The following is a 27,655-nucleotide window of genomic DNA, read 5'->3' on the forward strand; positions in this document are numbered from 1 at the left end:
AAGCAATGATAAAAGAATACATTTACAATTTTACTTAGAAGTTGACCTAATAGTGAGAAAGGAATATGTAAACTTATAATATCTACATTTAGAAGCCAACCTAATGGGTAAACACATAACATCTACATCATCTCCTTTCTATAGCCATAGGAAAGTTTGCATAGTCCTTTGAATTATCCTTATGTATAGCCCCATTAGTAGGCCTCCACATTTGTAGGTGGCACCAACATGGAGGTGATAGCAACTTAGACTACCTTTTTTATTTGCACCTATTTTTGAAGATTCTTCTCAACATCTTGTTTGCAAGCTACTAAGTTTAGATTTTGTAATCTTAATTTTCATTCTTGTAATTTTAGACCAACTTGCATCCTATTGTGGGATTCTAGTTTTGTTTTTTTACCTAGTTTTGGAATTATACTTTAGACTTTTTCCCTTGTAATTTTGGATTTTCTTCCAATTTTGGTTATGTAATTCAAACTTTTTTCCATAAAGAGTGATCTTGTCTCTATAATTCATAATGTAGCAACACTACAAGAGAATGAGGCATAGCGAGAGATGGTTTTTTTTAGTCACTCTATATAGTGATGTGTATAGTGACGATAGTACTAACATATATTCTAATCTCAATACTGACAAAAATAACAACATTATACTCTTGAAAAAGAAGCACTGAAGGTTTGCAAATGAGCATAAAGAAAGAAAGAAAGAAAGAAAGAAAGAGGAAGATGGCATAAATGTGTGTGTGTGTGTGTGTGTGTGTGTGCCATCTACAAAGGAGGAGATGACCATTAAGAAGAAAAATAAGAAGAAAAGGAGGAGGAAGGCTACAAAGGAGGAGAAGAAGACTATGAAGAAGTGCTTCTTTAAGCTTTGAGGTAAGTATTTTCCTCTCTTCTTTCCTTGCTTTTCTTTATGCATTATAGTTAAGTGAGAGAGGAGGAGAAATAAAGAGGGGAAAGGATATGGAGAGAGAGAGAGAGAGGGAGGGAGGGAGGGAGGGAGGGGGAGAGAGAGAAAGAGGGAAGGGGAGAGAGATGGAGAGAGAAGGCAGAAATAGATAGAGTGAGGGAGGGAGAAATAGAGAGAGAAAGAGAGAAACCGAGAGAGGAAGAGAAATAAAGCAAGAGAGAAAAAGATGTAGGGAAAGAAATAGAGCAAAAGAGAGAAAGAGGTAGGGAGAGAAATAGAGACAAGTATAGAGGGAGAGAGAAATAGAGAGAGTGTGTGAGAGGGAGATAGAAAGAGAGAGAAATAGAGAAAGGAGTTGACTACTCATGCACGAGCTTCTGAGGATAGGGAGTAGAGAGCTAGGGAGTTTTCGACCAATGGGATCAATGATAGAGTGAAATTGGACTTAGATTAGGGATTTTAGTTTTCTTACAATCCAAAATATAAAATATCACAAATAGAAATATCCACTAGTCTATGAATAGAAATACTCACTTGTCTTTCATTAGATTCTAGTCTTGATTGAAAATCTATTGGATTTTCTAATTTAGAGTGGGTGTGGATTGAACTTAAATCTTCCAAAACGTCCCCTCTTTGTTGGTTTGATGCCTTGAATGTTATTGGAAATTGAGTAAGAACTCTAAACCAAGTGGCAAAAAGCTCCAATTTACTAAAAAGAGTGAGAAAATAAACTGAAGTAGAAGCTTGAAGTACAAAGAGCTATGGCTTCTTTGTTAGGGTTATAGCAGGTGACTCTATTTTTAGTTCGTGCAGCACCTAGGGACAATGTTTTGGCAAACTCTCTAATGAAGAAGAAGCTTACATGTGGTACTTGAGAAGCCCTATGATCGTAGGTTAAAGTGCTGCATGTAGACGGAGCCTAAATCATACGACCAAGCGCCAGCGTGATCAGGACATCGAAAGCAAATTTCTAGAATGCTAGAGTCAAAGATCATCAATGTCTATGATTGAGGTATCAAGAGGAACGGAGTTGATCATGAAGTCATGGTTGAGCTGGATAGAAGTGGAAGGGAGCTGGAGGATTAGTGCCATGCTCACCATGGTTCTAATATCATGTTGAAATGCATGGATTTGAGCATGGCTATGGCGGCTTGAAGGTATAGAGTGAACTCATAAGGACATAGAGTTGAAGGTAGAATGCCATACAAGTGATTTAGATTCCAAGATTGAGACTTGGACTTATAAACACAGTCTCCCCCCCCTATCTTAAGATTGTAGTCTAGGGTTTTGTTGGGTTAATTGTAATCATCTTTCCCTACCTTAGAACCCTGTCGAGTTCTAGGCTCACCCTAGGGTCTCCTTGTCTTCAAGATAATGGATACTTATATTTACTTTTTTTTTTCAGACAATGTAGACCAAGTCTACTTACCATTCCAAGATAGCTACGAGCGTCAAATGTAGTTTGGCGAGTAGTCATTCTCCTTGTGGGTACCACATTCGAGCTTCCTTGTGTTAGTTTTGGGGTGTTTCATATTCCGGAAATGATATACCTAAGCATTTTTTGGGCTTATCGCGGTTGGCTATTGGGGTAGAGGCCAACAAGCACGTTGGCTTCAAGTCAAAATATGGTTGTAAGGACGAGCCGATGCATCTTGCGACTAGGGTCTTAGGTGGGTCGAGCTAAACCTTGGCTTTGCTTATCGGTTAGGACCTTATTTACCAAACTATTCCTTTCAAACGAGCTCAAAAATTCATGTGCGCATCCTAATCTACCTTTCTAGATGCATACCCCATTATGTGGTGCAATTGAAGCTATTCATGATGCCATGCAAGTCCCAATGCAAGTCTCCCCTATGTTGTCAATGCAAGTCCCAATGCAAGTCTCCCCTGCGTTGTCAATGTGATGCGAGATCCCTATTCATAGAAATCCCTTCTAGTACATTTATGCAACTCAAAAGGCATGACTTAATTAGTCAAATGCGAGTGCACATGCATCCATTGAAAATGCAAGTTAATTCTCTACGATGGTCTATGGAGTATAATTGACCTAGATGGAATATTTATGTACCTTGACCATCTATGATGCATCTACGGAAGTTAGATACTATTTCTTGACTTGTTTTCACTACACTCGTAGATACCCTTTTTTATTTTTGACATTCCATGATTATTAAACCATTTTTCAACTACCTTTCAAAATATGCAAAATAACCCACGCGAGGCATGACTTTATTTCTAATAATGCTTATGCTTAAATATTGGATTTCAATTTCTAACATGGTAGTGGTACCTGGTTTTGGAGAGTCGAGTTAGCGTTTCCGCTTGATAAACCGTTCGTATTGATAGTGGCATCTTTTCCCAACCCTTTCCCCGTAGTTGTGGCTTTTCCAGTCTCCTGGGAGAGCTTACGCTTTGGGGCCATTGTGGAGTTGGAGGCGGCCTTCGCTTCCTTCGAAGGACTCCTTGGTGCCAGAGTTACTACGCCTTGTCTTGCCTTTCGTGGACTCCTTGTCAATTTGAGGCAATCGATGGAGAGGTTATGAGGCTCGCGATGGGGGAAAGATGGTACTTGAGCCTTTGCCCCAGGAAGGGGTTGGTTCTTGAGCCTCTTCTACCTCTCTCTCTTACTCTCTTCCTCTCTCTCTCTCTCTTACTCTCCTTCACTATCTCTCCCTCTATTCTGTTTCTCACAAGATGGCCACAAGGGAAGGGGGATGAGTAGTGTATATGTGGTAGGGAAGGGGGAGATCTACAAGGAAGGAAGGACAATAGGTAAGGAGGAAAGGAAGAGAGGAAAAATTTCTCATTCGCCCTCTCAGGGAGGGGGGTTTTATAAGGGTCAAATGGGTAAAGATGGGGGGGGGGGGGGGGGGGGGGGTTCTTGTTAATATCATTGGCCTCCTCTACTGCCACATCACTGATTGTGATCTCCTCCTCTACTCCCATCAACTACAAGTCACCTCTACTTTCCCCTTCGTTATTTCCAAATTCGTCCCCTCCCCTCCATTATCATCAATACGGCCCCCTTAACCTTAGATCGACTCCCCTTTCCTCTTGTAGTTTAACTCCCCCTCCCGCCACCCAATGACAGTGGTGATAGGGGGGGAGGAGGGGTTATAAAAAAAAATATTCGTTTTTATTTAGTGAATAAATGGGGGGAAATGACGTCGACGACGGCGGAAACCGAAAAGGGGGGGTAACGTCATTTTTGGTGGTGGAACGGTGGCGTGTTACATCCTTCTCCCTTAAGGAATCAAGATGTCCTCATCTAGAAAGGAATTGGGGGTGTTGTTGGTTGAGAGTGTTCTCGTCAATCCATGTGGCATCTTCTTCTGGATAGTCCTTCCACTAGATGAGGTACTCTTTGAGGGTTCTACTCCTCAATCTCTTTTTTCGGGTGTCTAGGATTCTATTTGGCCAGAGATCAAGGACTCCTTGGCTTGGCATTACAACTTGTTGATCATTGAGTACAAGGCTAGGATTGGATACATATTTCTTTAGTAGGCTAACATGGAATATGTTGTGAACCTTTATGTTCTCAGGGAGTTGGAGTTTTTAGGCATTGGGCCCTAGATGCTTGAGGATCCTGTAGGGTCCGCAATACCTTGGACTTAGTTTCTTAAATTCTCCTAGTGATAAGGAGCTCTTCTTGGGGCGTACTCGAATAAAGACCATATCACCTTCTTTGAGGAGTTGCTCCTATCTATTTAGATCTGCATAGGCTTTCTGCCTATCCTTGGCAGCTCTAATGTCTTGTCTAATGGCCTTGACTTGCTCCTCAAGCATTTTTTTGGAAGCTTCTACCCTCAAGGTAGGATCTAAAAAGTTCAATGGAGTACAACAATCATGCCCATACAATGCTTGAAAAGGTGTCATTTGAATGCTTTGTTGGTAAGAAGCATTATAGGTGAACTCTACCAATGGTAGATATTGGATGGGTTCACAATAACAATATGCCCTAAGGGTATCTTCAATGACTTGATTGACACTCTCTATTTGGCCATCAGTTTTAGGGTGATAGGCTACACTAAAACAGAGTTGAGTCCCGATGGCCTCGAATATCCCTCTCCAAAAGTGAGATGTGAAGAGGGAATCATGGTCACTAACGATCCTTCTCGGTAACCCATGGAGTTTGAATATTTCCTTGATGAATAACCTGGCAATGTCTAAAGCTTTATAGTTTGTCTTGACCGAAATGAGGTGTGCAACCTTAGTGAGCATGTCTACTATAACCATAATTAGTTGTATCCTCCTTGGACTGAAGGTAATCCAACAACAAAGTCCATGATAATAAATTCCCACTTCATCTAGGGAATGTCAAGAGGTTGCAACTTCCCAGGCATCTTGACATGCTCTGCTTTAATGCGCTAGCAAGACAAACATTCAGTGACATATTTGAGCACATCTCCCTTAAGCCTTTCCCAATAGTAGCTCTTCTTGACTGTGTTAAGGGTCTTGACATATCCGGGATGGCCTAAAAAGGGGGAATCATGCACTTCCCAAAGTATTCTCTATTTGAGTTTTCTGTTTGAGGGTATGCATAATCTTGTCCTAAAGTAGACAAGTCCCTCATTGATAGAAAATTCTTGATATTTGGTCTTAATTTTGGGGTTTTGGTCCTTCCCCAAGATCTCCTTCATCATCTTTAGATATTCTGGGTCATGGCTAGCTTCCTCCTTTGCTAGTTCAAGGATAGGGTTACTAGGCATTGATACCATAGTTGCCAATGATTCTGCCATTAAGGGTTCCTCCATAATAAAAGAGTTGAGGAACGCTTTGCGACTTAAGGCATCATCAACTACATTCTCTTTGCCAGGTCGATATCTGATCTCAAAATCATATTCCTATAGAACTTCAATCCAACATTGTTGCCTCATATTGAGGTCGGTCTGGGTGAATATCCATTTAAGGCTCTTATAGTCTATGACCAAAGAGAACTTGTCGCTAAGCAAATAGTGTCACAAAAGCTTGAGAGCATGAATAATTGATAATAGCTCGAGGTCATGGGTAGCATAATTCCTTTCATGGGTTTTTAGCTTTCTCGAAGAATATGCTATAGGGTGACCTCCTTGCATTAGTACACAGCCTAGTGCAAGTGAACTGGCATCCGTGACAACTTCAAATTCCTTGCTCAAGTCAGGGAGCTTTAGAATCGGCGCTGTCACTAAGCTATGCTTGAGTTGATCAAAACTTGATTTTTCAGTGGGGTGTCCATGCTATGGCAACCTACTTCTTCAGCAAATTTGTAAGGGGGGTTGCAATTAAGGCATAGTCCTTAATGAAGATCCTGTACCAACCTGTTAATCCAAGAAATCTATGCACTTCTTTAACAGTAGTTAATGGAGGCCACTCTTGGACATCCTTGACCTTGTAGGATCTATAGAGATCCCCTCACTTGACACAATAAATCCAAGGTATCCAATCTGCCTCTTGAGGAAGGTACACTTTTTCTTCTTAGCATAAAGCTTATGAGTTCTCATGGTTTCAAGGACAATGCGAAATTGGGATTCATGGTCCCCCTCTTCCTTGGAATAAACCAAGGTATCATCAAAGAAGACAAGCACAAAATCATCAAGATATGGTCTAAAAATGTACTATAGCCTGTTAAAGGTGGCAGGGGCATTAGTCAATCCGAAAGACATTACTGTGAATTCGAAATGACCATATCTTGTGTTGAATGCCTTCTTAAGAATATATTCTTCTTTGACGCGGATATGGTAGTACTCTAACCTTAAGTCAATCTTGGAGAAGATTTTTGCTCCTTGCAATCGATTAAGTAACTCATCTATCCTTGGGATAGGATATTTATTTTTCATGGTTACTTGGTTCAGGCCTCTATAATCAATGCAAAGGTGAAGTGTACCATCCTTCTTCTTTTGGAATAGGACTGGAGCTCCCCAAGGAGAATTGCTGGGCCGTATGTACCCTTGGTCCAATAGTTGTTTGATTTGTTCCTTTAATTCAATAGCTTCAGGAATGGACATCTTTTAGGGCCTTTTTGCAACTAGTGCAACTCCTGGTGTTAGCTTAATCTCATGATCCACCTCCCTTGGTGGTGGTAATCCAGTCAATTCTTTAGGAAACACATCCACATACTCTTTTAGCCAAGATGGTTCTTCATTGTATCCTCTACTCGTTCTGGCTTGTTTAGCTTGATCAGGTAGATGGGTAATCCTTTCCTTATCCCCTAAACTATTTGTGTTGCCTTAGCTAGCTGGATCTTTGGTTTACCTAATTCTCCCTGTGTTGTCACATGTTCACCTTTAGGATTACGAAAGGAGACTTGTCCCTTTCCACAATGAATGTGAGCATCATTGGAGATTAGCCAATCCATCTCAAGTAGGCACTCATGAACTCCTAGACTCATTACCCTGAGTTTAACATATGTGGGCTTATTTCCGAGTAGGATTTACACCTTAGCAGTTTGTCTGGTGCAAGTGATTTCTCGCCCATTTGCTAGTTCAACAAGCACAGTAGATGCAGCTACATTGGCTATTTCTAACCTTCTTGCACAAGTTGGGGAAATGAAGGAATGAGTGCTGCCACAGTCAATCAAGGTTTTGAATTTCTTACCTTGGTAATTTGATGGTGTTTGGATTACTGAGAACTGGCAGTTTGGCCCCTTTTTGTGGAGAGCGGCATGACCAGATGCCGACTGTGGCCACGGGTAGCTCTGGCTTGGCCACTGAATCTTCCTTGGCGATGCTCTCCACCAAGTTTGGGGCATTCCATTTTGAAGTGTCCAGGTTCATTACAGTGGAAACATCGCATTCTTTGATTTCTTCTTTGAGTGGGGACAAAGTCACTGATTGCATTTTCCCTTGGCTTCTTTCGTCATTGGCCTTGACTTTGTCCTTGAGCCCTCTTGAATTGAGCTTTCAGCATTCCTGGATTCTAATCCTTGTAAGACCATGGTCTATAATTCTTGGGCTTGGGTTGGACTTCTTTGGCAATAGGTCCCACTCTTATCAATGTGTCTTGCAAATCCGTAGGATGCATTGATTCCAACCGAGTGTTCAATGGTGGGCTCGCCCCATCACAGAACTCTGAAACTAGTTGGGGAATGCTCATGGTTGGAGCGTATTTCAGTAAGGAGACAAATCTCTAGTAGTACGCCTCCAGTGACATGCCTAATTGTTTCAACTTGAAGAACTCATTCATCTTCTGAGTTCTGTATGCAAGTGGCATGCATCTTCCCTTCATGGCTTCCTTTAGCTTGTCCCAGGTTATTGTGCTTTCAGAGACTTCTTGGTCCTTACACCATTGCTTCCACCAGAGCCTAGCTTCTCTGGTAAGTTTGAGCTTAGCAATCATGGCCTGGTTCACAAGTGTTGTTCCTGCTGTGCTGAAGTAATCTTCCATGGATTCAATCCATACTTCAGCATCAGCTTCAACAGTCTTCCCCTTTCTGTCGAATTCTGGTGGTTTAATCTATTTGAGGAGAAACTTCTTCTCTTGTGCCTCTGCTGGGCTTAGCACGGATACAAGACTCTGATTCTGCGCTTGGGGTTGTATCTAGTTTTGCATTAGCCTTCGTGTTAAGATGACATTTACATTTCCCTACACATCCTGAATCAATGCGCAAACTATTTTTCATTGATACTATACAACAATTGCAAATGAATATAAAATTATTATTTATCCATAAAGAAGCACAAGCCTCGAGTACAATTATTCGAGAATAGATACACATTGGTTGGGATGATTTTTTCCAATAGATGCATCATTGCCAATTAATAATTCCTTATTGGATTCAGCTATAGGAATAGAATAGTAATATGGATTAGGAGAATGAATTCTCAGGAAGCAAGAAGTCATGGGAAGTTTGGGAAGTCCCTGTTTTTTATAGCCATGACGTTCATTTCGCCCCATTACTTTAATTCTGTCAGCAGCTGGCAAGACTTTGATAACTTCGTCATAGATGTAGTGATTATGTTCTACTTGTCGGGATTCGATAAGTAGGATGGAATTTACATGGGCCTCATGGAAGATGAATAACTTAATGACCTTTAAGTCCTCCAACCATTTTAGCCTCTTCAAGTTTTTCTAAAGATAGGCGAGCCGGTTGGCATCTATTTAGCAATATCCCGCGCTCCAAGTCCAATGCCTTTCCACATACAATGTTGAAGGGTTGTAAAGTTGATCCAAGATCCTCATCATGTCAGATCATCGGTGATAACTTGAAGAGTTCATAGCCGTCTTGAACATGATGTGAAATATGAAGAACCTACTCCATGCCTCGTAAGTCTAGAAGCAGCAACAGTCCACAACTGAGTGAAAATAAAAAAAAAGAGAAGAATTATTTCCTAGTGAAAACATTGCTTCACTCTCCCTGGTTTAATCCTATCTCGATTATTCTATTCATTGGTTCGGCTTTGATACCAACTGTAACGTGCCTCCCTACTGGCTATCCTAAGCACATTTTAGCGATTCATTGAGAAATGAATCTAAGCATCGCCGCCCGGCACTCCCATGGAATGTTCCGGAGTTTTTCACCTAGGGTTTCCCAAGTCCGCCTCGCAACAGAACGTTTGCGGCCGAAACCCACTAGGATCGACCTAAAATCTGGGTTCCTAGTTGTCAAGGTCTCCTAACAGCATTCTAGCATCGGGTTTTGGACATCCTACTTTACGTAGAGATACCCAATCCAAAGCAAATCCAGACTGCACTTGGTTCAAAGAGAATGGGAAATGAGAGGGATGTGCCACTCAACCTCTCTGCCTGTAGGGTATAGTCCCATTCTGGTCCCCTAAAACGGCATGAATCAAGTTCTAACTTAACAATTCCTAAATTCAACTCGGCGATTAATCCTTGTGAGAAGCCTCCCAGTTCTCTGGCACCACCCTACCGTAGGATGGACCCGTCGGGGATTCTGTCCACCCGCTTCCCTCAATGGGCATTTTTTAGTTACCTAATTAGGTCCTATCATATTTATGTAGGACATTTAAAAATAGCTTCCTTAATTAAGCCTTTTGAGAAACAGCTTTTGTTTGCACAACTTATGGCACTAACACAAAAACAGTTCAGACAAGTTCTTTGGAAGTAAACTTTATATTATCATCTTAACTGAAATACAAGTCTTGTCCAAAAAGGATGGATTCTGTGATCTGTGAGGATGCGTCTTATTTCCTCCAAGTATTCACCCTTGCACTAGTAACACGGCCTTGAGATTCTATCCTGATTCACATAGATTGTTTGAGTAGGACTCGGAGGCAAGGAATTTTTGGCCAGAGCCCCCCCCGGCATCCAAGCGTCCTCCTACATTCAAACTAACCTACGGAGAGACCTCTCGTGGCAGGTTTGGTCCATGTTCCCGTCACGGTTATTTGGAACCCCCTTGGCTAGGGTTGGCGGTTAGCTGGGGGTAGCTTGGCTTGCCCTCCTTGAATTCAACCTGATTTATTATTTAATTTTCCATTGTGAGCTTGGGTCATTCATTCATTTCACAAACATTGAACCTAGATTTACAAGCACAAACAAACAGTGAAGGCGAGTGCTCTCCAAACATCTGCTAAGGTGGAGTCCTCGTCTTTGATTCTAACGTCGCCTTTCTTGATCATACCTGCCTTGGAGTCATTTCCCGTTATTTTTCAGGGAATGAGGAATACCCTCTGCTTGACCTCACTACTAAGTATTAGGGTAGGGCGATTTCGCTATAGTTTTAAATGAGGGCTTCCCTGGGTTACTATCCTTTGATCTCCCCGTATCTTAAGATTTTAGTCTAGGGTTTTGTTGGGTTAATTTGTAATCATCTTTCCCTACCTTAGAACTCTATCGGGTTCTAGGCTCACACTAGGGTCTCCTTGTCTTCAAGATAATGGATACTTATATTTACTTTCTTTTTTCCAGACAATGTAGACCAAGTCTACTTACCATTCTGAGATAGCTAGGAGCATCGAATGTAGCTTGGTGAGTAGTCATTCTCCTTGTGGGTACCACATTCTAGCTTCCTTGTGTTAGTTTCAGGGTGTTTCATAATCCGAAAATGATATACCTAAGTGTTTTTTGGGTTCATCGTAGTTGGCTATTGGGGTAGAGGCCAACGAGTGTGTTGGCTTCAAGTCAAAAATAGTCATAAGGACAAGCTGATTCATCTTGCAACTAGGGTCCTAGTGGGTCATCTTGGCTTTGCTTATCGGTCAGGACCTTATTTACCAAACTATTCCTTTCAAACGAGCTCAACAATTCATGTGCACATCCTAATCTACCCTTTTAGATGCATACCCCATTATGTGATGCAATTGAAGCTATTCATGATGCCATGCAAGTCTCCCCTATGTTGTCAATGTGATGCGAGGTCCCTATTCATAGAAATCCCTTCCAGTACATTTATGCAACTCAAAAGGCATGCCTTAATTACTCAAATGCGAGTGTACATGCATCCATTGAAAATGCAAGGTAATTCTCTACGATGGTCTATGGAGTGTTCGTGTTGATAGTGGCGTCTTTTCTTGACCCTTCCCCCGTAGTTGCAACTTTTCTAGTCTCCTGGGAGAGCTTACGCTTTGGGGCCATTGTGGAGTTGGAGGCGGCCTTCGCTTCCTTTGAAGGACTCCTTGGTGCCGGAGTTACTACACCTTATCTTGCCTTTCACGGACTCCTTGTCAATTTGAGGCAATCGATGGAGAGGTTACGAGGCTCGCAATGGGGGAAAGATGGTACTCCAGCCTTTGCCCAAGGAAGGAGTTGGTTCTTGAGCCTCTTCTCCCTCTCTCTCTCTTACTCTCATTCACTATCTCTCCCTCTATTCTCTTTCTCACACCATGGCCACAAGGGAAGGGGGAGATTTACAAGGAAGGAAGGGCAACAGGTAGGGAGGAAAGGAAGAGAGGAAAAAATTTGCATTTGCCCTCTCAAGGAGGGAGGTTTTATAAGGGTTGGGTGGGTAAGGGGGGGGGGGGGGGGGGGGGGGGGTTCTTGTTGATATCGTTGGCTCCTCTACTATTGCATCACCGATTATGATCTCCTCCTCTACCCTTGTCGACTGCAAGTCACCTCTACTTTCCCCTTCATTATTTCTGAATTCGTCCCCTCCCCTTTGTTATAATCAATACGGCCCCCTCAACCTGAGATCGACTCCCCTTTCCTCTTGTAGTTTAACTCCCCCTCCTGCCACCCACTGACGGCGGTGATAGGGGGGAGGAAGGGTTAGAAAAAAAAACAATTATTCATTTTTATTTAGTGAATAAATTGGGGAGGGGGTGATGTCATTTTTGGTGGCGGAATGGCAGCGTGTTACATTAGATGTCAAGATTGTGGGAGAGAAGGAAGGAGTCTCGCTTGAAGCTTTCTTGCTTGCACAATGGGGGAAGACACACAAGGGTGGAGGCTGAAAACAGTTTTCCTCTTCTTAGTTGTGTAAGCCAAAAGAACTCGCATACAAAGAAATAGAAGAACCCTATATATGGGTCTCAAACCAAACTCAACTAACTAAGGTTGCATACTAACTGAGCCACGAACTAGAGTAGATAAGGATAGCTATCATGTAGCTATTATTCATGGGCGGTGTACCAACCGCGTCTGCAACTGACAAGTCGGTGACATAAATATACAACGGTCACCCTGGCGTATCACGAGTGGAGCTCGATATCTCAACACTCCCCCTCGAGCTCAATCCCAATTCCTGCACACCAAGCAGGTCTCTGAACTTGCGCAGCTTCTCTGCGCCCAATGCCTTCGTGAATATGTCAGCTACCTGATCCTCTGTGCTGACATAAACTAGATCAATAAGACCTAGTAAAACCCTCTCTCGCACATAGTGATAATGCACCTCAATGTGCTTTGTTCTAGCATGATAGACTGGGTTATTTGCCAAGTGTATACTACTCATGTTGTCACAATAAATGACAACTGGCCCATCTGTAGACTGATGCATATCATAAAGTAGCTTATGCAACCAAGCTACCTCACATGCAGCCATTGCTGCACCCCTGTACTCAGCCTCTGTGCTCGACAAGGCAACTGTAGGCTGTTTCTTGCTGCTCCAAGTGACTGCAGCACTCCCAAAAGAGAATACATATCCACTGGTAGATCGTCTATCAGAAATACTACCAGCCCAATCAGCATCAGTGTATCCATGCAACTGTATCTGAACCCCAGTCTCATAAAATAGTCCATACTGCAATGTGGACTTCACATACCTAAGTATGCGTCTAGCCGCATCCAAATGTGGTTTCCTTGGAGCCTGCATAAACTGACTTACCAATCCAACAGCATAGCTCAAATCTGGCCTGGTAATAGTCATATAAATCAAACTTCCTACTATGCGTCTGTACATAGTAGGGTCTTCTAGAAGCTCACCTGCATCTGTGCTCAGCTTCACATTTTGCTCCAAAGGAACTGAAATAGGCTTACAGCCTGTCATTCCATATTTGGACAGCATGTCCAATCCATACTGCCTCTGCAAGAGCTGTATCCCACTTGGTGATCTAATCACCTCAATGCCCAAGAAATAACGCAGCTCTCCCAAATCCTTCATCTCAAACTTTTGCTTCAATAGCATTTTCACATGAAGGATATCTTCATCACTGTCACCTGTCATAATCAAATCATCAACATAAATGACAAGCAGCATAATACCTTTCTCTGTCTTTCTCACATAAAGTGAGAAATCTGCCTTGGAAATCTGAAAGCCAATAGTGACAAGATACTGTCCTATCTTGTCAGACCATGCTCTAGGTGCTTGCTTCAAGCCATACAAGGCTTTCTTCAACCTGCAAACAAACTCAGGATGAACAGCATGCACATAACCTGGTGGCTGCTCCATATAGACCTCTTCTTGCAAATCACCATGCAAGAAGGCATTCTTTACATCCATTTGATGTAAAGACCATCCCTTTGATGCAGCCATAGCAATGACTGCTCTTACGGTTGCCATCCTTGCAACCGGACTAAATGTTTCTTCATAGTCAATGCCATATGTTTGTGCATACCCCTTGACTACTAATCTTGCCTTGTATCTGTTCACAGAACCATCAGCATTGTGCTTCACCTTATAAACCCACTTACAGCCAATTGCATTCTTACCTTTAGGCAAAGGTACTAACTCCCATGTAGCATTTGCTTCCAAGGCATCCATTTCTTCATCCATGGCTTTCTCCCATTTTTCTTTTCCCATGGCTTGCTCAAAAGATGTGGGTTCTAGTTCCTGTATCACTTTGACCATATATGCATAGTGAATGGCTGTAAATCCATCATATTTCAGCCTATCCACAGGATACCTAGCTCTTGTAGACCTGCGCAAAGTAGGTTCACTCCCAGGTGCTCTCAAAACATCCCTGGTCTTCCTTACTCCAGGTGTAACAATAGAAGGAATACCCAACTCATCATCAATGCTCTGTTCTGAGCCACTGGATTCACCATCCACATAAGAGTGACCTGCATTCACATCAAACATGGGCTGATCAACCTTCTCTTTTCCTTTTCGTGATACCTGCATACCACTATCTGCATTGCTTTGAGAAGATTCTCCTGATCTCAATCTGCCTGTCCATGGCGAAGAATGTGAACCACTGCTAGAGGACGCTCCAGGTCCACTAATATTTTGTGACTGCTGCTGTGAATTCTGTGTAGCATTACCATTTTGTGCATCTTCATCATCAATCACATTTACTGGTTTATACCAGCTACTCATCTCATCAAAAACAACATCTCTGCTCACTGTAAACTTACGAGTAGAAGGGTTATAGCATCTATACCCTTTTTGCTGCAGAGAGTAACCAATAAAGACGCACTTCTCAGCTTTTGGATCCAACTTGGCTCTCAGCTCATCTGGCACATGTACATAGGCAATGCAACCAAAAATTTTCAAATGAGAAATATCTGGTTTCCTACCAGTATACCTCTCCTCTGGAGTCAATCCATGTATTGCTGCAGTGGGAGTCCTGTTCATTATGTAGACTGCTGTAGCAACTGCTTCAGCCCAATAAAAATCTGGCAAGTCTTTTTCATTGAGCATGGCACGAGATACCTCTCCAATATGCCTGTTTTTCCTTTCTGCAATTCCATTTTGTTGTGGGGTATAACTGCATGAATATTGCTGCTTTATGCCATGCTCCTGCAAGAACTTTGCAAACTCATTTGAGAGGTACTCTCCCCCTCCATCTGACCTTAGGCATTTTATTTGCAGACCTGTTTCTTTTTCAGCCATAGCTTTAAGAGTTTTGAAATGCCCAAAAACTTCACTTTTCTTTTTCATAAAATACACCCAAACTTTTCTGCTATAGTCATCAATAAAACTGACAAAATAATGACAGCCTCCAAGAGATGCAGCTTTAGTTGTCCACACATCAGAGTGAATTAATTCCAATGGCTTCTCACTCTCTTGAACATGTCTAGGAAATGGTTTCCTTGCCTGTTTTCCAAACTGACAGGCTTCACATACCTTATGCATTTCTGCAACCTTGAATTTGGGCAATCCTGCAACAATATTTTGGGCCTGCATTGATTTAAGTCGCTGTACATTAACATGACCAATGCGTTTATGCCAGATATCAATATCTGCAACTACACCGGTCCCATGTGCAAACATTGCTGCACTCAATTCAGACATGTCTGCATCCAATGTAAACATTCTGCCCTTCTTCTTTCCTTTTGCTATCAAGCGACCTTTATTTTTCATATCCTCAACAAAGCATCCATGAGGATTAAATCTGACCTGCAAGCCCTGTTCAACCATTTGACCAACTGAAACCAGATTCTTGGTGATATTCGGGACATGAAATACATCGGACAGGTATTTCTTTTTCCCACCCTGCATAGACAAGGGAATTTTTCCAATCTGCACAATAGGATGTGCAGTATCATCACCAGTCTCCACAAATCCTGGTTTTTCCATTTTCCTTGCATCCTCCATCCATTCTGCATGACCTGTCATGTGGTTTGATGCACCTGAGTCAACATACCATACATCATTGCTTTCTTCTGCACTTGTCATAGAATTGTTCATGTGCTGCACCATAAACAAGTGCTCATTTCTGTCATCACCCTGTCTACTAGAAGATGCATAATTCCCTTGTTGCAGTTTTCCATTCATGATGTCATTCTGCTTTTTATAGCAGTCTTTAGCCATATGACCCATTTTACCACAGTAGTAGCATTCAACATTACTGTTTGCATTTTGGCCTCTTTGCCATCCACCACGACCTCTTTGGCTCCCCCTGCCTCTAGAGTTACCACGTCCTCCTCCATAGGACTGGTTTTCTTGAGTCTGTTGCATATTCTGATTTCTGCCACGGCCTCCAAATCGGCCTCCTCTACCTCTGCCTCTACCTCTTCCAGCATTTGAGTAGAAGACAGCTTCCTTTGAAGTTCCTCCTGAAGAAGATGCACCACCATTTCTCTGTTCCTCAGAAATTAGAAGAGCAATCAACTCCTCAAAATCAGGAAATCTTTCACGAACTGAAATGGATGTCCGAAACTGTGCATAATCCTTTCCTAGACCATTCAAGGTCACGGAAACTAAATCATCATCTTCCACTGGCGACCCAATGGAAGCAAGTGCATCTGCAATCTTCTTCACCTTCATGTGGTAGTCGTTGATGCTCATACTTTCTCTTTGCACATTATGCAACTCTTGCTTGAGCTGCATTTTCCTGGCTTGCGTATTTGTGCTATACATTTTTGACAAAGTATCCCATGCCTCCTTTGGCGTACTTGCATCCTGAATATGCACAATCATAGAGTCTGAAATACTGATAGACAGCCAATACATAACTTTCCTGGCTCTCTCATGCCATGTTTTGAATGCCTGCATTTGCTGTTGATTGGGAACATCAGGAAGAACTGGTTCTTCTTCATTTCCTGCAACAAATTCCCAATATCCTTTTCCCATAAGGAAATTCGTCATTCTAAACTTCCATGCTTGGAAGTTGTTCTTGTCAAGCTTTTCAGTGACAATCTGTGAAAGAGAATCAGATGCCATTACAGAAGACTGCAAAAAATTCTGTCACTGCAAAAACCACAGCTTCACCCTCACAAGGGAAAATCTGCAAAACTGGCGAAAGTGGTATTTGACCACACAGTCACTTCCTAGTGACGATTTTGCATCAACAGGCAACAGGGATGATTCTGTAACTCCCAATGTCTCTGCGCACAAGCATACAATGCAATTTTTACAGTAACTTTTCACCGACCTGTAGAACAGTGGCTGAACAGCATAAAACTGGGTCTTTTTCTGAGTGCGTGCAGAAAACTTCCGCCTCCAAAACAGGCCCCGAAATGGCCTCAAATCAAAAAAACAGGGTCGCTATGAGCTAAAGCTCTCTCCCGCAGCATATACTGCCCTCTTGCTTCAGCGCGAAGGGCGTCTCAACCTGAGACAATGCACTCCTGCAATTTCCGGCTGTGCTACCTGCAGAGATCTGCTCCCAAAACAGGAAATGAAAGCAACACTGCTCCTCTTACCAGACCACCGCGAGCTTGGCTTGCTTTCTTGAGCTCCTTACCACGAACAAGGCTCTGATACCATGTCAAGATTGTGGGAGAGAAGGAAGGAGTCTCGCTTGAAGCTTTCTTGCTTGCACAATGGGGGAAGACACACAAGGGTGGAGGCTGAAAACAGTTTTCCTCTTCTTAGTTGTGTAAGCCAAAAGAACTCGCATACAAAGAAATAGAAGAACCCTATATATGGGTCTCAAACCAAACTCAACTAACTAAGGTGGCATACTAACTGAGCCACGAACTAGAGTAGATAAGGATAGCTATCATGTAGCTATTATTCATGGGCGGTGTACCAACCGCGTCTGCAACTGACAAGTCGGTGACATAAATATACAACGGTCACCCTGGCGTATCACGAGTGGAGCTCGATATCTCAACATTAGAGTCCAGTTGGTTGATGAGTTTTAGGTTGTCTTGATGCATTTCACTATGTCCGTTAAGGTTTTAAGTGTTGGGCTACGTCCTTGCGCATCTATGATGTATGCCCCCCTGCATATGCCTCAAGTTGATCATGCGTGTATACCATGACCTAGTTTTACCCTCATAGGGTCCCTTTTCCACCCACCCGTCTAACTTTACCCCACCCTTGGGGCCGTTCCTTCACTATTTCCCTTTATTCCTTGTTTTGACGTTTTGCATGTGAACGCATCCTATGTTCATCGGAATCCAAATCCAACCTTACAGCCATGTTTGCTTTGAACTGCCTATTTATCATTTTTACCAACCCATGTTTTGACATACGGTTGTTATGATATTAATTTTTGACACATTTCGCGTAAGTTAAACGGTTTCCCATGTACACGCACCTTTATTGCTTCGGAACCGTGATTTAACATAGCAGACCTAACAACCATCTTTAAAGCCCTTGACATTTTCTGTTTTTACTGACATTTTTTGTTTTTACTCCGTGTCATTCCGATGCACAGTTGGTCCGATATTAATTTTTGTAGGTTTTCAGGATATTTTCATGCATAATTTTTCCATTTTTCCCATGTGCACATGCCCTGTTTGCCCTGGACTTCTAGTTTATTTGATAGCAGTGTCTAGCCAACCTTTCCACACCTTTTTTCTTTTTTCTCCCCCTATTCTGCCTGCTGGATTTTTAGTTATTAATTTTTCCATGTGTTTTCGGGTGTCTTTTTTGTGTTTTTTGCATGTGAACCCCTCCTAATTCCCCTGGAACTGAGTGTTGATGTGGCTGCCCTGTGAATCCCTTTCCCTCATACATTTTTCCTTTTTGCTGCCCTTCATTCTACCAAAAATGGTTATTTTCGTACTAATTTGAGTCCATTTTTTGATCTGATTTTTGGGTTTTTCCCATGTGAATGCATCCTATCTCAATTGGAACCATGTTTTGACGTGATAGGTTTTGTTGGGCACCTTATTCTGCATATTTTTCCTTCTTCCTGCACTTCATTCTAACGAGCAGATTTTCCAAAATTAATCCTCGAATGTGTTTTTGGAGCCATTTTTCACCTTTTTCCCATGAGTATACCTTGCTTTTGCCCCGGCCATCCTATTGTGCTTTTCCATCCTTTTCTCTTCGTCGTACAGCACATTTTTCCTTTTTACGAAATTGCGTTTCAACGAACGGTTTACGAGTTATTAATTTTTCTTTGTTTTGCCGTGTTCCCACGTGCCTCGCCTCGCGCGTGAATGTGCATGTTTTTGAATTTACGTGCCTCGACATGCCCCGTCGCCTTCACGCCCTTTAGTACTAACGTCCCGGTCATGTTCAATCCTGTCAATGCAAAATTTTTTACCCCCACCCCATGCATATGCATGGGATAGGGGTACGCTTCCCTTTGTCGAGCTTTTATTTTATTACTTTAATTTATTTTTTCCTCTTTTTGCATTAATTATCCCCCATAATCATTGTTTTAATTTTTCAACAAAAAAAGCAAAAAAAAAACAATAAATCAATAAATAAGACAAATTTAAAAAAACACACAAACGAGAAAAATGAAAATAGCAACATGACAAAAAAAAAAACAAAAAACAAAAAAAAAGATTTTTTCAATTAATTATCATTAAAACCAAGAAAACCACCAACAAAAAACAAACACACAAACCACAAAACAAAACAAAAAAAACAAAAAACAAAACAAAACAAAAAAACAAAATTCCGTTTTAAAAAATAATAATTATCCTTCACAAAAAAAAACAACAAAAATAAAAAACACAAAAAAAACCCCCACCCCCCCTCGCGGGCAACCAACTGTTCTTCCTTCTTCCTATCTCTCCTCTCCTTCTTCCTCCTCCTCCTCTCCTTCTTTCTTCTCCTCTCCTTCTTCTTCCTTCTTTTCTTATTATTATTATTATTATTATTATTCTTCTTCTTCTTCTTTCTCCACCTCCCCTCTCCTCTTCCTCCTTTCCTTCCTCCTTGCTGCCGCCCATTGGCGAAGTCGCCCGCCCGCCGCCTGTTGGAGACGTTGCGCCGCCGCCTGTTGGCGAAGTTTCCCTGCCCGCCGTGTGCTGTGGAGCTACCGCCGCCCCATCCTGCTTCCACTCACCCCACTTCGTCCTCCCCTCCCTCATCTGCCTCCATGCCACCCTCCTCTCCCTCATCTTCCTTCTGCCACCTGCCCCACTTCGTCCTCCTCTCCTCCGTTTGCTACACTTCGTCCTCCCCTCATTCGTCCTCCTCCACGCCGCCTGCCTTTCGTCTCGTCCTCCTTCTTCCTCCTCCCCCTTCTCCACCTCTTCTTTCGGCACCCCCTCCTCTTCTCCTTCTCCTCTCCCACCACCCCCTACCCAAGCCCCCCTTCCCCCACCCCTACCCAAGCCCCCCTTTCCCCCTCCCCACCCCCCCCAAACTAAGCCCCCCTAACTAAGCACCCCTTTCCCCACCCCTCTTAAGCCCCCCTTTGCGTGCAACAACTTTTTTTTTTTTGTTGTGGTTGCGGGTCTTCGTAGTGGTTGTTCACACGCAATTGTGTGAGTGGTCGTTGAGTCTATGGTCTTTGCGGGCGTTCACATGTGAGGACGCGCGTCGGACTCGTTCGTGGGCGTGCGTAGTTGCTGATGTTCACACACGACTGTTCACTTGCACGTCCGGGTAATCATTTTTGAAATCTCGAAAATAATTCAAAAAAATATAATTTTATTTTTTTTTTTGAAAATTTACAAAAATCACAAAAACTTTTTTCCACAGTTTAACATTTTTTCTTAATGAAAAATGCCATTAATTAATTACTGAAAATTCTAAATTGCCTACAATTATTGACAAAATGATGAAAATTGATAAAAATTCTAGAAAATACCTAAAAATTAAAAAATCCAAAAATTTCCAAAAAAACACATTCACTTTCTTTTCCATTTTGGGCATTTTTTTGGAATGAAAAATTATTAAAATATTTTTTGGAAAATACCTCTATTTTGGGAAAATCTTATGACAATGTAATTATGATAAACACATCATTTGAAACTCCCAAACATGATAAAAACATTTCCATCACATTGAAACATAATGGTTTTTAGCCCTCATAGTGGGACAAATTGGTTTCTTGGTTATTCTTTTATTTTAAAAAAACAAAAACAAAAACAAAACAAAATACATAAAAACAACACAAACCAAACCAACAAAACAATAGAAACAAACCCTCTTTTTTATTTATTGCTAAAAAAACCAAAAAATATAAAAACATTAAAAAAACAAACCAACATAAAAACAAGAAAACCACACAAATCAACATATCCCACTAAAATTCCAATCCACATCTTCTCCTTTATTTTGGTCATGTGTATCATTGTTTTGTTTAGTTAAGGTGTTAGTTAGTTTTCGTTTTTTTTCTATCCAACTGGACGACTATTATCAGTCGACCTTTTGTCCATTTTTGTGGATTTGTGTGGATTGCACATTGCATTTTGGAGGACATGGTTTTAGACCTTGCGTGTGTCCACCCACACATTGCGAGGTTCCTTTCTTTTTTTCCTCTTTCACTTGCATCATAACACACCATTAATTGTAAATAAAATCCATTGACCGTTGCACACACCCAATTAACAGAATGCACCTCATAAACTTATAATTAAAACGAACTAGACATTTTTTATAAAAGGAACCACGTCGTTGCACGTGCACCTTTGCAATCTAACTCATGTAATTTGTAAATTAAAAACCATTCACAAGTGCACACGTACATGCATTACAGACACATTAAATTGTAATTAAAATAAACCCCCCGAAGTCACGCATGCATGCACTCAAGTGCCACACATCATGTAATTGTAACAATGAATTGCATCAGTAGAGAGACCAAGTCAAGTCAAGTCGTGTCAAGTTTGAGAGGGGCTGTGTCAGAGAGAGAACTAGGGAGAGAGAAAGAGGAGAGAGAAGACTGCAGAAGAGAGAGAAAGACTGTAGGAAGAGAGAGAAGAAGAGTGACGAGGAGAAAGAAAAACTAGATTTAGAGAGAGAAAGACAGGAAAGAAGGGGAAGCCATAGAAGCTGTGAGCAAGAAGGGAGAGAAAGACTGTAATTGTATTAATGTGTCAAAAACATGTGTAAAATTACATGTCCTCTCCTTTTATACCAATGTCAGTGTGACATGGCATAATATCAATATTATTTACACTAATTCCTTATTCTTAGCTTCTTACAATCTATCCCCATTCAAAAATGAAGTTTTTGTCCTAAAAAACAAAGATCGGACTTATTGGTATAACCAAGTAGTGGGCTGTAGAGTACTACTCTGTACAGCATTACAAGTGGTAAAAGAAAAGATTACCTAATATTCAATAGTAGTACTAATCTATGCAGAGGGTCAAAATCAGCCTGTAGCCACCCGGATCAAAAGGGAAAATGGTATCGTTGTCATGCATTGGATCAACTTTCATAAGGTCATAGTCAAGTACAACTGGAAGCTTGATCATCATGATGGTATTCACTAACTCTTCCATAAGTTTCTCAGGCATCACCATGCTCTGTGTGACTGAAGCATATGAGGCTGAAGTCACCATTACATGATGATCATCCAAATCCACATGCTATCCATGATATGCTTTCTCGAACTGAGCTTCTTGTGGTGGACTCATACCAAAATGGTCTTCAACAATGTCTTCTCCATCCTTTGCATCATAATATTCAAATACCAAGAATATTTTGGCAGTCTTTGCCCTGCATGTGGCTTGGTGATTATAAGATAGTGGCTTAGCACATCGATAGCATAAGCCCGCAGCATGCAGTTCCCATATCGTATCACTAGTAAGGTGTCTAACACGTTTAGCCTTAGATAGCAATTTACACACCTGCTCATCACCATTGGTCAGCCCGATAATAGTTCTAACATGCTGCTCATAGTCATCTTGCTGCTCATGTACAACAGATGGCTGTCCATGCTCATGACCATAATGCTCATGCTATCCATACTACATATGGTGATAACGGCCATGCTGCGCATTAGAGGGATAGTTTGGTTGAACATATGCATTTGCTTCCACTGATGTTTGCTGCTCACGTACATAAGCATGCTGCCTTTGATCATTGATCCCACAGCATTGGTCATGATGTCCATAATCTCCATGAGAATACATGTCACAAAAATGTTCATGCTGCTGTCCAAATACATCTATTTGCTGATGCCTACTACCAAAACTTTGGTCATATTCTTGCCCATAAACATGTTGTCCAAGATTGCATGAAGACTGTCCAACATGATTACAATGATGTCCTTGCATCCTAGGCTGTCTATAAGTATGATGATTGGCAAATCCATGAGCATAGGTATTGGCATAATGTCGGTCATAATCACTTGCTTGTTGTTGATCAAAGCTAGAAGGGTACTGATAAGCATAACCATTTCTATCACATCCATAAGAACTGGGCTGGTCAACCAAGAGAGCCTCACAAGTATAATCATAACTATGTTACTGAAGAGGTGGATGCTCATAAGCACAAGCAAGTTGACCATAATAGCCATTCTGTTGCCAAGGCTCAATGGAATGATACTCATCAGCATATACATGTTGGCCATAAGCATAAGCATTTGATTCAAGTCTTGTTGTTTTTTCCATAACCGCCTTCATAAGAGCAATACATTGGTCAGTTAAAACTCCAAGTTTGTCAATTTTAGCCTGTGTTTGAAGCCAACCTTGTTCACTAGAGCTGGAGCTATTGATCTCAGCTGCCATTGCAGTCAAGTTGAAGAGATATGTTGTTCCTATCCTTGCCTTAAAATTCTCGTTTCACTCATCTGACATGCATACTCCCAAAATACACAGTCCCCAAATCAGGACCAGTAGATATATTCAACTGTACCCTGCCCTAAGATTCAACACATGCAGACCAAAAGAAAAGTCACCGAGTCCATACAATCCTTGCAATCCTATTGGCTTGCCATCTTCAGCCCTACCTTGAAAAATATAATGCCAAATAAGGTGTATGATAGCTTGACTCAAAAGTTAAGATGTCTAGTATCAAGTAGAAATCGTGGTTTGAATTTAGGAGTAGCAATACCCCTCTCTGTTTAAGAATTTCCAGAACTGTCCACAGTGAACTGCTAGTGAATTGTCGGTACTAAATAGGCTCTATCTTGAGAAATATGCGTCCAAATGAGACGTTTGATGGATCCACTAGAAGCTTATGATGTCTAGTATCAATTTTAGTTGTTCCATTGTCGTTAGAAAGATGCTATTAATTTCTGTAGCAACTTTCCCAAATCTGTCCCTGTTTGGACTGCACCCTATTTAGCACTATAATGACCCTATTTTGCCTCGTAATCATTACCTTTCATCTAGGGAAAGTTGTAAGGCACTTAAGATCAGTAAGAACACTGATTAGACATGCACAAACCCTGCAATTACATCCTTGATACATCCAAGAATTGCTCTACAAATAGCCCAACTGATCCTTACTACATACTCTCAACCACTTGATCAAGCAAAACCCATAAGCATTGAGAACTCCAATAGTTGCTTCAAAATGGAGCTAACCAAGAAACATATTCCAATATAGCTTGAGTTGGTTGCATGCTTCAAAGTACCCAATGAATTGAATCATATCAAGTAGAATCAAAGGTAAGAAGATACCAAATTACTTGAGCTTGCTTGATGAACTCCTTAAAGCCAATCTTGTAGTAAAACTCTTGAACCAAATAGTAGTACATCCCAGCATCATACTCTACTCAATAATGCTCCAATGGTGCTCCATGAACCATAGCTTGTTGAAGAATAACCAAATGGCACAAGACTTTGTTGAATCTTCAAGAGAAGTGTTGATGAACCTTCTAAGAAATGGTCTAATACCTTCAATGTTGATGAAGATCCTTCAAATATTGGTGACTCTTTCAACACATTTGTTTCCTACTTGCATTTCACTATCAAACTGGCAAATTCTCTCAAGGACTAGAGGCTTTCCCCAAGAAGGCTTCACACAACTTCATTCCCACAAGACCTTCGTCCAAGACAAAGCTCTCCCGATGAGTCAAATACAACTCACTAAGCACTCAGCTGCATTTGAAATTATTGATGGACAATTGATGCCTTTGCAGAGTTAAGCCTAAATGTAGCAGCCCTTGCCCTGGTGCAGTCTATCTGAAGGAGGTATCATTTAGATCCAGTGATGTGAGGCACACTAATCAGGTAGTTCAGCTGATCAAGACGTTGAGGCACCCGATTCTTGCACATGATGATGGCTGCTGTTCATATTTTGACGCTGCAAACATGGAGGAGAAAGCTATTTATGAGGCTCCTTATGGGGTGACTGCACTTTCATGGAATGATTGCTGGCTTATTAGAGCAGCTGGTATAGATGGTCGTTCCAATAAGTACATTGTTGTTGCTCCTCAAACTATGTATTCTTTGAGAAACCATGTCTCCCCTTTGAATCTTTGACACGTTTGCCTTAATCTGTTGCTGGTCAAGGCTTTGGAGCTCCTGAATGTTTAGGAGATACTAGCATCTCAGTTGGTTTGCAACATCATACATCCCCTGCTGCATCATATCAAGGCAATTGTGAATCTCCCCTGTGGTGGTACAGACCTTGTGGACCGCTTATGGCAGCAACTGGCAGCTTCATAAAAAATGTTGCTCTTTATGACATCCGAGATGGTGATATGGTGTTGCATTGGGATACAAACCGGCCAATAGCAGCCTTAGACTGCGTGAACTGTGTTGTTTTTGCGTAATTCTTCTGATCAAGCACGGATTTATCTTGCCGCTGAAGCTAAAGCCGTTGATACTTACTCTTACTGATCGGGCTGTTCTATCTGCTCTGAACCTCAACCTACTACTTGCTGTTTGATTGAACTGCACAGGGCATGAGTAGCCTTCTTCTTCATCCTCATCATCGACGTCGTCATTGTTTCCAGTCATTACCCATCCAGCATAGTCGTTTCTAGGCACTCTCTGATCCAATTCTGGACTTAAGATTGGCTCCAGACATTTTGACCTGCACTCCCTTGATATTTCGCCCTCCTCGGTTTCCACTGCAGATTGAACACGATCATTATCAAATGATATTGTCAAAAGGTAGGTCTACAAAGCTGCTAAAACAGTCCTGCGGAATACCTCTGACATCAGGGACTGTAGCAAAGACTAAAATAAAGGAGAACTAGCACGTTGAATACCCAGGGCAGCCATATCCGTCATCAAGTCTGTGTGCAGAAGCCGTGGAGGGAGCAGGAGGCCACATGCTCGCCACCAAAATTCTAACTCATGCTCTCTGTAGAGGTAGCAGCAAACTCAGGAAATGAGGCTTGAAGGAAACTCGAAACCCCACTGTCACTGGTGTTGAAATGTTTCAGTAACGGTTAGATGGGGCCATGGCAGGTAACAATGTAGGACTTCTTCTGAGAGGTATACAGAAAGCTGATATCGCTAGAGGTATGGTTATTGCAAAGCTTGGGACCATCACTTGTGGGGCCATTAGCTTTTGTTGCCAGACAAAAGCAACCCTTGCATACAGTTCAAGATTGGAAAACAAGAAGTACCATCTGTAGTTGTGCAATTTAGATTTTAGAAGTCTCCATCAGAAATCTTCTCTGTCGAGACCAAGGCCAAGAAGCATGTTGCATCTGTAAAATATTACACGGCGCAGCGAACAGAATCTGAGAAAGAGATAGAGAGTACACAACAGATAAGAGGAGAATCAGTAAAATTCTTTAACTCCAAACAACTGATACAAAGATGGCTCTGTCCACCCGTGCGCTTCCACTGTGTGAAGCTTAGATGGCGATCTAGACAGAAGATAGGTGAAGAGCTTAAGGCTAGCTGGAACAATAACTCTGACTGGGTGAAAGATGAGTGTCAGATGGCTGCGAAGGGGTTTAGCTTTTATAGCCCGCGAAGGTCGTTAGGTCGGCCTGCTGACCGACCTACCATATGAGCCTCCACTAGTCGGCCAGGGAATATTCCAGGGAATATTCCCTTTACCATCGGGCCGGGGGCGCTGCCCCCGGACCCCCGCCAGGGGGGCCGCTGGCCCCCCTGGGACCCCCCAGCCAGGGGCCGCTTCCGCGGCCCCCAGACCCCACAATAGGGGCCCCTTTTAACTCCCTTACCACGCAACTCAATGCAATGTGCCTCGAGTTGCTACCAGCTTAACCACTCCGTCTAACCCAAAGATTAGACCCACAACAGTCACCTTTTTGCCATCCGGTCACATAGACCTCATCTGATATACAAGTCAGGACTCAACCAATGTCCGGGCTCACATTTGGCTTCTCCTCATAATGGGGGCCTTACAACTTTGAGCACCATGGATCATTGGTAGCACCTAATGAGGGTGGGGCATTGATCATATCTAACACCCCCCCTCAATGTCCACCCATAGGTGAACTATCTCCTCGGCCCAATGCCGAGTCTCTGAAGATGAACTTGAAGCAGATCCTTCGTAAGTGCTTTGGTGAAGATATCTGCTCCATTCTCCTCTGTTGGACAGTAGACCAATTCCACTATCCCATCCTCCATCAAATCACGCACATAGTGATACTGGATCTCTATATGTTTGGTGCGTGCATGAAACACTGGATTTTTGGCAATGGCGATGCAACTCTGATTGTCACATCTCAGCACAGTTGGTTCTTCATCCTGCACTCCCATATGCCATAGAATCCTTCTCAACCATACGGCCTCACATGCAGCAAAACAAGCTGCCTTGTACTCTGCTTCGGTAGAAGACAATGCCACTGTTGGTTGCTTCTTACTAATCCAAGAGAAAATTCCTGAACCCAAAGAGAAACAATAACCAGAAACTGACTTCCTGGAATCAATGTCTCCTGCCCAATCTGAGTCACAGTTCCCCACAAGAGAAGTTCCGAAACTGTATGTGATACCATAGTCAAGAGTTTTCTTCAAGTATCTG

Source organism: Lygodium microphyllum, chromosome 14, assembly GCF_053477565.2.
Source record: "Lygodium microphyllum isolate KBCC chromosome 14, Lygodium_microphyllum_v1.1.10, whole genome shotgun sequence".
NCBI lineage: Eukaryota > Viridiplantae > Streptophyta > Polypodiopsida > Schizaeales > Lygodiaceae > Lygodium > Lygodium microphyllum.